The 12,333-nt window shown below is 40.0% G+C and overlaps 1 pseudogene; it reads left to right on the top strand.

Moving 5' to 3' along the window:
• The first annotated feature begins 6,700 nt into the window (after positions 1-6,700).
• LOC105806779 lies at positions 6,701-7,959 on the top strand (annotated as a pseudogene).
• The last annotated feature ends 4,374 nt before the right edge of the window (positions 7,960-12,333 follow it).

Genomic DNA, 12,333 nt, shown 5'->3' with positions numbered 1-12,333 from the left:
GGTTATCTTTTGTGAGCTCGTCTGAAGATTAAGAGAATCATTGTAAAATGGTTTGAAAATATCAGGTTTCTTTGAGGTGTGTAAAGAAATTTGTTTACTGTGAAAATGATATGCATTTAGCGTTTTAGTGATATACTGTTACTTCTTTTAAAAATTAAAAAATTGAGACGTGGTTTCAGTGTTTTAAACTGAGGAGTGTGTTTAAAACTAATGTGTGAGCGATTTGCATTACATAATCTACTTGGGTGGTTCCAAGATGATCAACTGGTATACTTAGTGTAATGGGGAGATAATCAATCTGCTTTTATTAGGTGTAATTGTTGAATAGTTTAATAATTTAGATTGGTGTTCTTGATTCTTTCAGTGAAATTTGATCTTCAGATTTATAAAGAATTTAAATAGCAATATGACTCTTGGTTATTCCTTTTTTCCTCTGAAATTTATACTCGTTACAATCAACAGGTATCAAAATCTTGATTGTACACTGAACCTACTTTTTAGTAAAATAGTGGGTAGTTATATAAGACTCCACTTTCCAGGGGTAGCACAGCAAATATGGCCCTTCACTTTTCCAAGGATTTTTAGTTATTTCCCTCAGGTACCCTTTTGGAACCCACGTTTGAGGTTAATTATAGTAGATGGAGAATGAAGTGGAGAATTTGTGAAGGAAAATTGCCTGAGTCAGGCTAGTCCATTTGAGTATTTGAAAAACAGGCTAATGATCCTCCAATGTGCTGCATAGAAAAATTTCAAATTAGAATCACTAACATAATGTAGACAATGCAGATGTTCAAAATACTGGGAATTTTGAATTTTTCTTTGCCTGTGTGGAACACTGCGACAGCCAGTTCCCACGTTTGAGTGAGTAGACCAGGTCAGCAGACATCTTTGGAATTTCATTACTGACCTTCAGTTTGTGGTGTCAGATCTATCTCTTTAATTGATTTATTCATGATTTGTGTTTATATTATGCAGTCTTTGAAGTAAAGGTGATATATGCCTAATGAATAATATATAACCAGATGTTTCAGTGACAGTTTCATTTTCTATACATTAGCAAAGAAGCATAATTCCTTCCAGGAAGAGAAATGAGTTAACATTAAAATGCACTTTATTAAAATTATGGCAGTGTTTCTTGTATGACTTAAAGCACTTCATAGTTTTATGATGATTCATTTATTAAATTCTGGGGAAACTGAAAATGCATCATAGTTTAAAGGAACTATGGGAAAAAAATTGTGAGATTATACTCTGCACACATACAGATCTACAATTGATTTTTAATCAGTGTTGTTTATTACACACTCTGCTGACAGACATTGCCATCAAGACACCAGTTGTTTAATTTCTTGATTGATTCATTTCTCTGAAATCTTTGCTGTTGTAGTAACTTACTGACCCTTCCTTTGCACTTAATTAAGTCCCCATAAAATTGGAGGTACTGAGGTACAGTAACATTTACCCAGTTCATTCCTAAAGGTCTAGCTAGCCTGTCTTCCCTCACTAGCTATGCTTTCTACCTAATGTGTCTACTGGGTCTTCTGGTATTTCTTGTGTGGGGACTGACTGTGGTAATGGGACTCTTGGCATCTAAGTAGAAGCTAACTGTTCTTAGGCAGGAGCCAGGTGATGAATCCCTCACTCTGTAGGTGCTAAGAGAATAGGAGGCCCATTATTCAATTTTATGCTGTGTGGAGGAACTTCAGTGGAACTAGCCATGTTCTTAATTCTCCTTTGCCTTATGAGTTGTTAGGCAACTGAAGTGGACTAGTATGATTGGGCCTAGTGATGTGTCTTGTTTGATGCTCAGCAGCTATATCCATTGCTAAAAATTCTGAGAAAGATTCCTATTGCTTAAATTTGCATTCTCCCATTTCTTTTTGAGAACAAATTAATAGGTTTGCTGCTTCTACATACCATTTGTTGTAATTTTTAAAAATTGGTTTATCTGTATTAAGTGTAATAGTGAAAATTATTTTTTGAAATTAACCTTCGATTAAATTGTCTAATGAGGGCATGCTACTAAGTGAAGTAACAGGCCAAATGAAAAACATCTAAGCATTTTGGTTGTTTTCAACAGATGTGTTGCTTATGGGCTCTCCTGCAAGGGAGATTTCTTTTTGTTTCTATGTTATAGAGTGAAGTTGTATTTTATGAAGAGGTTAGATTCTAAAGTCAACGCATAAAATGAAAATCACATGCAGTAAAAAATTACACTTGAAAATCCCTTAAGAAGACAGAACAACATACCATTAAGTTCAGCTGAGCTTTGTTGGACGAGATTGCCATTTCTTTCCTTGAATACTAGATGAAGTAGCTAGCTTGCATTTAGGGGTCTTGTTGAACAACAGGAAAAAAAAAAAGTCTTGAAATACAAGAATCACATTCAGCACAGTCTCATGCTATGCTACAAGAGGCACATGGGAGCTGGGAACTGAGACCACTGGGGAACAGCAGAACAACTTTACCATTTCACATTATCTGTAGGTTATGTGCTGTAGTAAAGGGAGGAGGGTGTGTGTGCTTGAAATAGCCTGCATTATTTAAATTATTTCTCATTTCCTCTCTCATTTAAATTATGTGACAGTTTATTTATTTATTTTTTATTTTTATTTATTTTTTTTGTTTGGGGGTGTGGGGGGCAGGGAGTTGGGTTTTTTGTTTTGTTTTGTTTGAGACAGAGTCTCTGTTGCCTGGGCTGGAGTGCCGTGGCACTCAAACTCCTAGGCTCAAGTGATCCTCCTGCCTCAGCCTCCCAGGTAGCTGGGACTATAGACATGAGCCACCATGCTCGGCTAATTTTTTCTACTTTTAGTTTTTTGGCCAATTTCTTTCTATTTTTAGTGGAGATGGGGTCTTGCTATTGCCCAGGCTGGTCTTGAACTCCTGAGCTCAAGCAATCCTCCTGCCTTGGCCTCCCAGAGCACTAGGATTACAGGCGTGAGCCACCGCGCCCCCCGGCCAAAATTATGTGATAGTTTAAATCACAAACGTTAAGTGATCTTAGTGCTGCAACTTGACAGAAGCAAATTTAGAGGGTTTCAAGTTATCCTTTATGAAATAGATTTTATTTATACAATAACTCAAGGTTTGTTTACTTTCCCCTTCAGTGAAGCAGCAGGATATCTCAGAGGAGAGCAGTTAGAATCTCTGTATTTAACAGTGTATTGGAGTCCAGTAGAGAAAACAGAAACTTCAATAGGAATTTCAACAGAGGGGACTTAATATAGGGGGTTGGTTAGATGAGTGTAAGAGCAAAAAGGGAACGTTACGGTGATCAGAACCTAAGAGCTGAGAGGAGAGGTTCCATGGACCTGGTGTCGGACTTTTGAGTAGGTCAGCATTGTTCAGTTGCTGCTGGTACATACAAAGTCATGTGATACAGCTGGTTCTGGAAAAACCAGAAGGAGCTGAAAGTGTGAACCAGTTGCTGCTGCCAGAGCCAGGGGTTACATTTATTACTGACAGGATGTAGTAGGATGTCCCTTCCAGTCCCTTCACCCATCTTCCTGTTTTCCTGTCTCCATTTACTACCTCTATCTGCACCAGGCTGGCAAAGGAGTAGGTGAAATACAGTTGCACCGTCTCAGCCGCAACAACATAGAACAGAACCGAGGAGGATAGTTTTGGTGTTGAGAGACAATGAGTGAATGATCTGCACAAATAGTATAGGTTAAAATATAATAAACAGGGAATTCTGTCCTGACTGTGCCTTTCAAAAAGCATTTGTTGGCTGGGCGTGGTGGCTCAGACCTGTAATCCTAGCACTCTGGGAGCATGAGGCGGGAGCGCAGGAGTTTGAGACCAGCCTGAGCAAGAGTGAGACCCCATCTCTACTAAAAATAGAAAAATTAGCCGGACATCATGGCACGAGCCTGCAGTCCCAGCTACTCTGGAGGCTGAGGCAAGAGGATCGCTTGAGCCCGGGAATTTGAGGTTGCAGTGAGCTACAATGGTGCCACTGTACTCTACCCAGGGCGACAAAGTGAGACTCTGTCTCTAAATAAATAAATAAAAATAAAGTGGGTTTCTTATTAAAAAATTTTTTTGTTGATTATTTTCTGTGTGCCAGACCCTATACTAGGGATTAGGGATAGAAAAGAAACAAGGTCTCTGTCCTTGAGGTATTAACAGCCTAAGTGGGGATGACAAATAAACTACTGTACAGTGTTTTAAATGCAATAAGAGATGAGTGATGTGTTTCGGGAGCCCAAAAGACATAACAGCCAACTTGTTTCTCTGCCTGCCTAAACTTAATGACTACTATCCTGATCAAATCCAGCTTCATTCTTTCTGACTGCTGTGTTCAGCCCAACTCCTGTGGAAACTTTCTCTGAGATGTTTAAATTTGTCATATTATCCATAAGCATTTCTCTGTGCTTTATTCATCTGGATTATAAAGACCATCACTTTCTTCACACTTTTAGCCTAGTACTTTGTATGTAGATGTGTGACAAGTACTTGTTTTTGCAGTGGTTGATAGGAATAAAATATTGATTATTACCCTTGCAGACATTGTTTCCTCCTTACAAGGTCATTAGGAAGTTGTTTGGGTAAAGTTATTTGATTTTACAGATGTGACAGTTGAAAAGGTAAAACAATCAGTTAATTTAAAATGCATAGCACCAAGAGATGATATAGAAATGGGACTTTGGATTCCTGATCTGGTGTCTTCCAGAGCCAACAGTTTTGGCAGGGATTCCTTTTGATGGCCGAATAAAATCCTCCCCTACCTCTTCTATTATTTTATAAACTGATGTTCTAAAATCTCACAGTTATTTTGGGGGAGAGCAGAAGTCTTTCATTTCAGTTCCTAAAAATAAAATATCATGCAGTTTCTTAATTGTCCACTCTTTGTCTCCTTTTTTTCTTCCTCGTATTGATTGCCACTACCTCTGTCAGCTAATGTGAAATGTACAGATCTACAGTACTTCATTTTGACTTCTTTTTAGAAGAATGTTCTGCTTGTTTCCCCCACCATACACACACCATGTTGATTTAATTTAAAACCAACTAATTCTTCACTTTTTAAAAAAAGATGTATGCCTCCATGCCAGTAATTGCATTAGACTCTCACTATTTACACTATTTACTATATAGAGTCTTATTGAGTCTGGGATGGCTGTCTTGGAACCCAGCCAAATGTTTTATAGAAGGCTTTACTGTATTACAGAAGGGATAGTGTGTATAGTAGAATTCAGAATTGAATGCAGGAGACTTGGTTTCTAGGCCTGGACCCACTACTGGCAGGATTCTTGGCCTTTCTGAGTTTGTTTTCTTTTCTCTTAAAAAAAGAACACCCTTACTGACCTTACAGATTATTGGAAAAGACATTAAGAGGTAATATAGGTAAAGGGGGTTTTGTAAATAGTAAAGTGCATTGTAAATATAAGGGATGTTACGTGAAGGAAGAAAAAAGAGAGAGACATCCATTGATTCATGGCTTGGACCGTGAGGAGAGTTTTGTGTCTCCTTTCTCAAGTTTTTTAGTTTCTATGCTTAAAAGAAAATTGCTAGGGTGGTAATAGGGTGTGGGAGGAATTGTGGATGTCCTGTAACCCTAGTTTTCACAAGTTTGCTTCATAGTGTAACATTCTGCGGCCCCCCCCCAGTAATTTTTTTTTAAGGTTGACATATCTCATTGATTTTTTTCCACCAGGGTTAAGTATCTTATTTCATGAGACAATATCGCAAACTTTATGCATGTAGAAACAAAACTATCACTCTGGAGATTGTTTAAATGACAAGGGCCTGAGGGAATAGGATAAAACAGATGCTACAGGTTGAATATCCCTTTTCTGGAATGCTTGCAGAAGTGTTTTCAGATTTCAGACTTTTGGATTTCGGGATATTTGCACTGTACTTACCAGATGAGCATCTCTAATCCAAAATGCTCCAGTGAGCATTTCCTTTGAGCATGATGTTAGTGCTCAAAAAGTTTCGGATTTTTGGATTAGGGATGTTAAACCTGTATTACTATTTTGGCTGGAAATTACTATTGTAGTTTTTTTTTTTATATGATAGTTATATCAGTTTCAGAAAATCTTTTCTTTTAAAAATATATTTATCTCTGGGAGGCCGAGGCGGGTGGATTGCTTGAGCTCAGGAGTTCGAGACCAGCCTGAGCAAGAGCGAGACCCCGTCTCTACTAAAAATAGAAAGAAATTAATTGGACAACTAAAAATATATAGAAAAAATTAGCCGGGCATGGTGGTGCATGCCTGTAGTCCCAGCTACTCGGGAGGCTGAGGCAGGAGGATCGCTTGAGCCCAGGAGTTTGAGGTTGCTGTGAGCTAGGATGATGCCACGGTACTCTAGCCCGGGCAACAGAGTGAGACTCTGTCTCAAAAAAAAAAAAAAAAAAAATATTTAGAAGGTTGGAAATTGTATCTGTTTAGTTTTAACGAACCTATCCTCTTTTATTGTTGATCTTAACACTTTTAATTAGTATATTTGTGAAGAAAACGGGGCTCTGTGAATTAGTGGAAGTGGAAAGTCGTTTTTTTAAACAGCTATGAGCTACTATGTTCTAAGAACATTTCCTCATGTGACTGTAAAGTAATAAATATTGTTCAGAGCTCTCAAGTACTGGTAGTTAAATACTGTCTAAAATATTAACACTGCCTGGAGGCGGTGGAGGGAGCACAGGGTCTGGGAACTGGCATTCCCTGGACCCCCTCCACCCCATGTGACCTGGACCATGGGTGCCAGGCGGTGGGCAGTGGTGGTGCTGGGCGCACACCCCTCCCTGGGGGCGGATGGGGAGACTCCTGAAGCCCCTCTGGAGTCACAGACCCAGCTATGGTTCTTCCGGTTTTTGGTGAATGCTGCTGGCTACTTCCTGGTGCAGTACTTCAGGCAGGTGGAAGAACTACCTGGAGACAGGCAGGGGTCTTTGCTTTCCCCTGGTGGAAGCTGTGTGTTTGGCAGTGAGCACAAGGCCTTTGATGAGGTTCCTCTGGCTCCCCGGACAGAGACAGCGGAGACCACTCCCATGTGGCAGGCCCCAAAGCTGTTCTGCTGTACTCCAGGGCTCCAAGTCTCTTCCCTGATTTGGGGTGTGCTGCAGGAAAGAGTGATGACCCGCACATGTGAGGCCATAGCTGCATCACCAGGTGAGCGCTTCATGGACTCACAGTTTCTGGTGCTAATGAACTGAGTGCTGGCACTGATTGTGGCTGGCCTCTCCTGCGTCCTCTGCGAGCATCCTTGGCATGGGGCACCCAAGTACTGGTACTCCTTTGCCAGCGTGTCACATGTGCTTAGCAGCTGGTGCCTATATGAAGTTCTCCAGTTTGTCAGCTTACCCACCCAGATGCTGTCCAAGGCCTCTAAGGTGATCCCTGTCATGCTGATGGGAAAGCTGGTATCTCGGCACAGCTACGGACACTGGGAATACCGGACAGCTGGCCTCATTTCCGTTGGGGTCGGCATGTTTCTGCTGTCCTGCAGACCAGAGCGGTGCACCTCCCCAGCCCCCACGCTTGGCCTTATGTTACTGGAAGGCTACATTGCTTTTTGACAGCTTCACCTCAAACTGGCAGGGTGCCCTCTTTGCCTGTGTGATCAGCGCAGGTGATGTTTGGGGTCAGTTTCTTCTGCTTCTTCACAGTAGGCTCACTGCTAGAGCAGGGAGCCCTCCTGGAGGGGACCCGCTGCATGGGGTGACAGCGAGTTTGCTGCCCGTGCCCCGCTACTCTCCCGCTGCTCTGCATGTGGCCAGTTGTTCATCTGCATCATTGGGCAGTTTGGGGCCGCTGTCTTTGCCATCATCGTGACCCTCCGCCAGGCCTCTGCCATCCTTCTTTTCTGCCTCTCTGGCCACACCGTCACTGGTGGGAGGGCTGGGGGTGCTGTGTGGTCTTTGCTGCCCTCCTGCTCTGCGTCTGTGCCTGGCGCCATCTAAGGCATCTGAGAAAGAAGGCTGTGCCCATTGAGTCCCCTGTGCAGAAGGTGTGAGGAGGGTGGCGGGGGTCTGAGGGGTAAAGTGAAGTAGGACCTTCTCACTGGGCTTGTTTTCCTCTCAGATGGTAACTTCTGCTGTAACTTAATCAGGAGTACTACAGACCAGCTCTGCAGCTGGGAGTGGGGAGCCCGGGAGGCAGCCTTCACCTTTGCCTGAAGTTACCCAGCCTCCTATAGGCAGGTTCTTCTGAGGCACAGGGCAGAGACAGTCCTCAGTGTGGAGGGGTGGGGAGTAGAGAGAGAGTCAAGAAGGTAGAGGGGATGGGAGGCGGGGGGCGGGGGTGCAGGATGAAAAAGTTTCTGTTGGGTACATTGTACACTATTCAGGTGATGGGTAAATTAAAAGCCTTCCCCACTATGCAGTTCGTCCATGTAACAAAAAAACCATTTGTATCCTCCAAATCCACTTAAATAAAAAGTGGAAAAAGAAAAAGGGGCAGAGGTGCCTTGAACAGCTTGTTCCCCTTCCTCAAGTTCCTTGAAGTCTTGCCCTGACTCTTGGCTCTGCCAGTCAAGACTTCCTCCCTCTGCAGATGCCTGCGTTTCTTACTGCGCTAGCTCATCAGGAGGGTGAAAGGTGATGCTGTGCTGAGCAAGGGGATGGAGCTCCCTGCCCAGCACCACCCAGGGCTCCCGGATCCCTAGGCTGGTTCCAGGAGCCAGGTACAGGTTTTGGGTACTTTGGAAATAAAACCTTTTGCTCTTATAATTTTACTTTTTAAAATTAAATTGCCACACAAAATAATAAATAAAACATTGACTAATTTCTCTATTCTTAATGTTATAATCATTATAGTTGTATTGAAATATAGGTCCTATTTATCAGTTTGGGATAGCCAGTTATAACTTATTAGTGTAGTCTCCTGAAAGTTTTTTTTCAGACGTCTCCTCACTTTTGAAAAGCTAATATTGCAATTATATATAATATAGATAACATTATTAATGTCAGTTTAATTTGTTCTGAAACCTTTTGGGTAGTCTTTGGAATAACTGATTCAGGATAATTAAGACTATTGGTGTGACAATGAGGAAAAAAAGTTTTAGAGGGTAAATTATCCATCATTCATTTCTAAAATGGATTGTTTTTAGTTTTAATCCCTCTGTTCAATGTGTTGCTTAGTGCTTTCAGAAGTGATTTAAGAGCTAATAATGGAGGGAAATCCATAGATTATTACTTAAATTGTCTTTAATCAAATATTACAAGTTCAGTTGTTACTTTATTCATTTTTAAATTTATTTTTTAATTTTGGAAAACTGAAGATATAGAAAAAAATCATCCATGCTTTCAGTACTCAATTGCTCTTACATTTTGATATATTTCCTTTTGGAAATAAATTTTAGATTTTGGTCTGGTTTGGTTTAAAACATACTTTTAACTACATTCTATGTGTAGACCTAAATTTACTTGTGTTTTAAAATCTAACTTCAAATATCAGACATTGTCTATGCCTTAACCACTTTGGTAACATTTTTAATGATTGCATAAATATTTCAGGAGAATACCTCAGCAGTGCATTTAACCATTTCCTTGTGGTTGGAATATAAGGTTCCTTTTAGGTTTGTATTTATGTTGATAAGGAGATCCATCATTCATTATGGCAGTGGGACAGGAGTAACAAACAGTACCTGTTGTCTCCATAAGTTTACCTTTCCAAGAATGAATCTGTAACTGTCTTTGATGGCAGTAGCTTGTTGTGCAGTACAGTTGAAAAAAATAAGAAGGAATTAGAAAGGTAATCTGTTTCCCCATTTAGGTGTGGGAATTCTTTTTTAGATAGAGTGGAGCAGGCATTTTTGGCCTTCACTTCAGGAATCTCTAAGGATCTGTGAATACAGCCATCCCTCTGTACGGGCTCTGCATCTGTAGATTCAGCCAGCTGCAAATTAAAAATATTCCGGGGGAAAAAATAATAATACAACAGTTAAAAAAAATACAAAATTAAAAAAATATAGTATAACAACTATTTACATAGCATTTACATTGTATTAGGTATTATAAGTAATCTCGAGATGATTAACGTGGGAGGGTATGTGTAGGTTATGTGCAAATACTATGCCATTTTATATAAGGGCTTTGAGCGTTCTTGGAGTTTCCTATCTGTAGGGGTTGGGGGTGGGGGTGCTGGAACCAAGGGATGGCTGTACTCTGAAATTTTGTGTGAAGGTGCTTTTGCATGTTTTTTTCCTCCAGAGGTGAGAGTTCCTCATTTTCATCAGATTCTTAAGGGAGCGTGTGAATCCAGAGAAGTTAAGAACCATGGACTTAGAGGACTTTTGTTAGACAGTGGAAGTAGAGGGAAAAACTATAAAAAGTGCCCCAGACAGTATCTCTTGTATTGAATTAATACTAGTTTTCTTTTTCCTTTATTGTTCACTTATGTGGATTGAGTTTTGCTTCTGAAAGAATGGATTTCACTACTTAAGTTTTTCTTTATTATGGTTTTCTCTTTTTAACATTATTTGAAGAACTCACATTAAGATTATCAAAGTTTAAAAGCTATCAATTTTTTATAACATGCTCATTTTCTAGATAAAGAAGTTTAGATCTGTATATTGAGTTGGTTAAAGTAATTTTGATTTCCAGCGTATGTGAACTGTGCCATATTTTTGCTGCTTTATCAGAGGTGTAAGATTTCTTTCTATCCTTAAAATTTCTGATTTCTTTTTCATACTTCCTCTTCTCCCTAGTACCTGGCTTTCTTTTAGTCTTTGAAACCTCCAGAGCTACTTCTTCTAGGATTAAACTTTTTTGATGCAAATTGCAAAAATCTGGAGACAAGGAAGGCCAGAAGAGTAAGCCAGATTAACAGTTCCAATTTTGGAATTGTTTCAAGAACAAAAAAATGAGACTTAGAGGTCTCCTGAATCCTAAGTCTGGCTGCCACTATTTCCCATAATAGTTGTTTTCGTTTTTTCTTTTTCTGCAAAAGAAAATCCACCCTATGTGACAAAGGGACACTGGAAACATTCTTTACTTCTCTATTCTTAAGACTGTCTTAAACTGTTAAAAATCTATGCTTATTGTAGTATGGTAACAATAATAATGGGAGCCAAAAATGGAGGAGGGAATCCCACAAACTCCTAACAAGTCCGTGTTACCTTCCAGAACATAACTTTTTATGTAGCTCCCATTTAGCACAGATGCAAATTATATCTCTCATCACATTACCTTTCAAGTATTTCTGATCATTTTGTGTGATATTAAAAATTGTTATTTTTAATGACGAAATATTTCCTGGTTGCCGCGAGCATCTCCATGTTAATGGTATTAATATTGTTGTTATTGTAATAATAATAGTATGTTTGGTTAGCGGTTAAGGGCATGCATGGCCTTAGTCAAATAGACCTACTTGGATTTGAATCTTACCTCTTACTATTTACCATGAGACCATTAAGCAAGTTGCTTGCTTGCTTATTTATATTTTGGCTCAGTTTCCTTGTTAAATGAGGACATTAATAGTGTCTACTCCATGGGGTTGTTAGAATTAAATGAGATTTCATATAAAATGGTAAACACTGTAAATATTACCTAATATAGTATTATTTCCTAGGACTGGGATTACTGGGTCAAAGAATATGAAAATTCTTTTATATCTATAAATATTTTCCCTAGCTGCTTTTCAAAAGGGTTATCCCAGTTGCTGTTAGGAGAGTGTGGAGGCATCAGCCTTTCAACTTTTCCTTCTCATGTCTTGCTTAATCTAATTATTTTTAGGCCACTACCTGGCCACAAATTTAATTTGTCAGCAGATTATGCCCCACCCAGAAAAGCAGAACCTGTTAGTATATTTTCAGTGACACAAAAGAATGTTGCTTTGACTTCCTACGTCATTAGTTGCTGAAGCTAACTTGGCACTTGATGGACATTTCTCTTCCCAGGAAAGTATAACGTCCTTGGCATATGCCACTTTTCAAAAGTTGTCGACTTCTGGCATATGGAGGCCTGGACTAATAAGAGTCAATAGGTAGACTTCTCTTTTTAGCTTTGTCATTAATTCTGCATTTCTATAAATTTTTAAGCTTTGCTTTAATTGTGTTTCACACCTCCCTCTGAGAGATACAGATCACTGATCTGTCTGTGCCATTGTCTGTGGATATTTATTTATTTATTGGGGGCCAACCGTATGTGGTGATAGCAGAGAGTAGCAGTCAAGAGTCAGTAGTGGCCGGGCGCGGTGGCTCACGCCTGTAATCCTAACACCCTTGGGAGGCCGAGGTGGGAGGATCGCTCGAGGTCAGGAGTGCGAGACCAGCCTGAGCAAGAGCGAGACCCCGTCTCTACTAAAAAATAGAAATTATCTGGACAACTAAAAATATATAGAAAAAATTAGCCGAGCATGGTGGCGCATGCCTGTAGTCCCAGCTACT

This window comes from Propithecus coquereli, unplaced genomic scaffold (assembly GCF_000956105.1).
Source record: "Propithecus coquereli isolate 6110/MARCELLA unplaced genomic scaffold, Pcoq_1.0 Scaffold146, whole genome shotgun sequence".
In the NCBI taxonomy this organism is placed as follows: Eukaryota; Metazoa; Chordata; class Mammalia; order Primates; family Indriidae; genus Propithecus; species Propithecus coquereli.
This window is presented reverse-complemented; position numbering and strand designations above follow the sequence as displayed.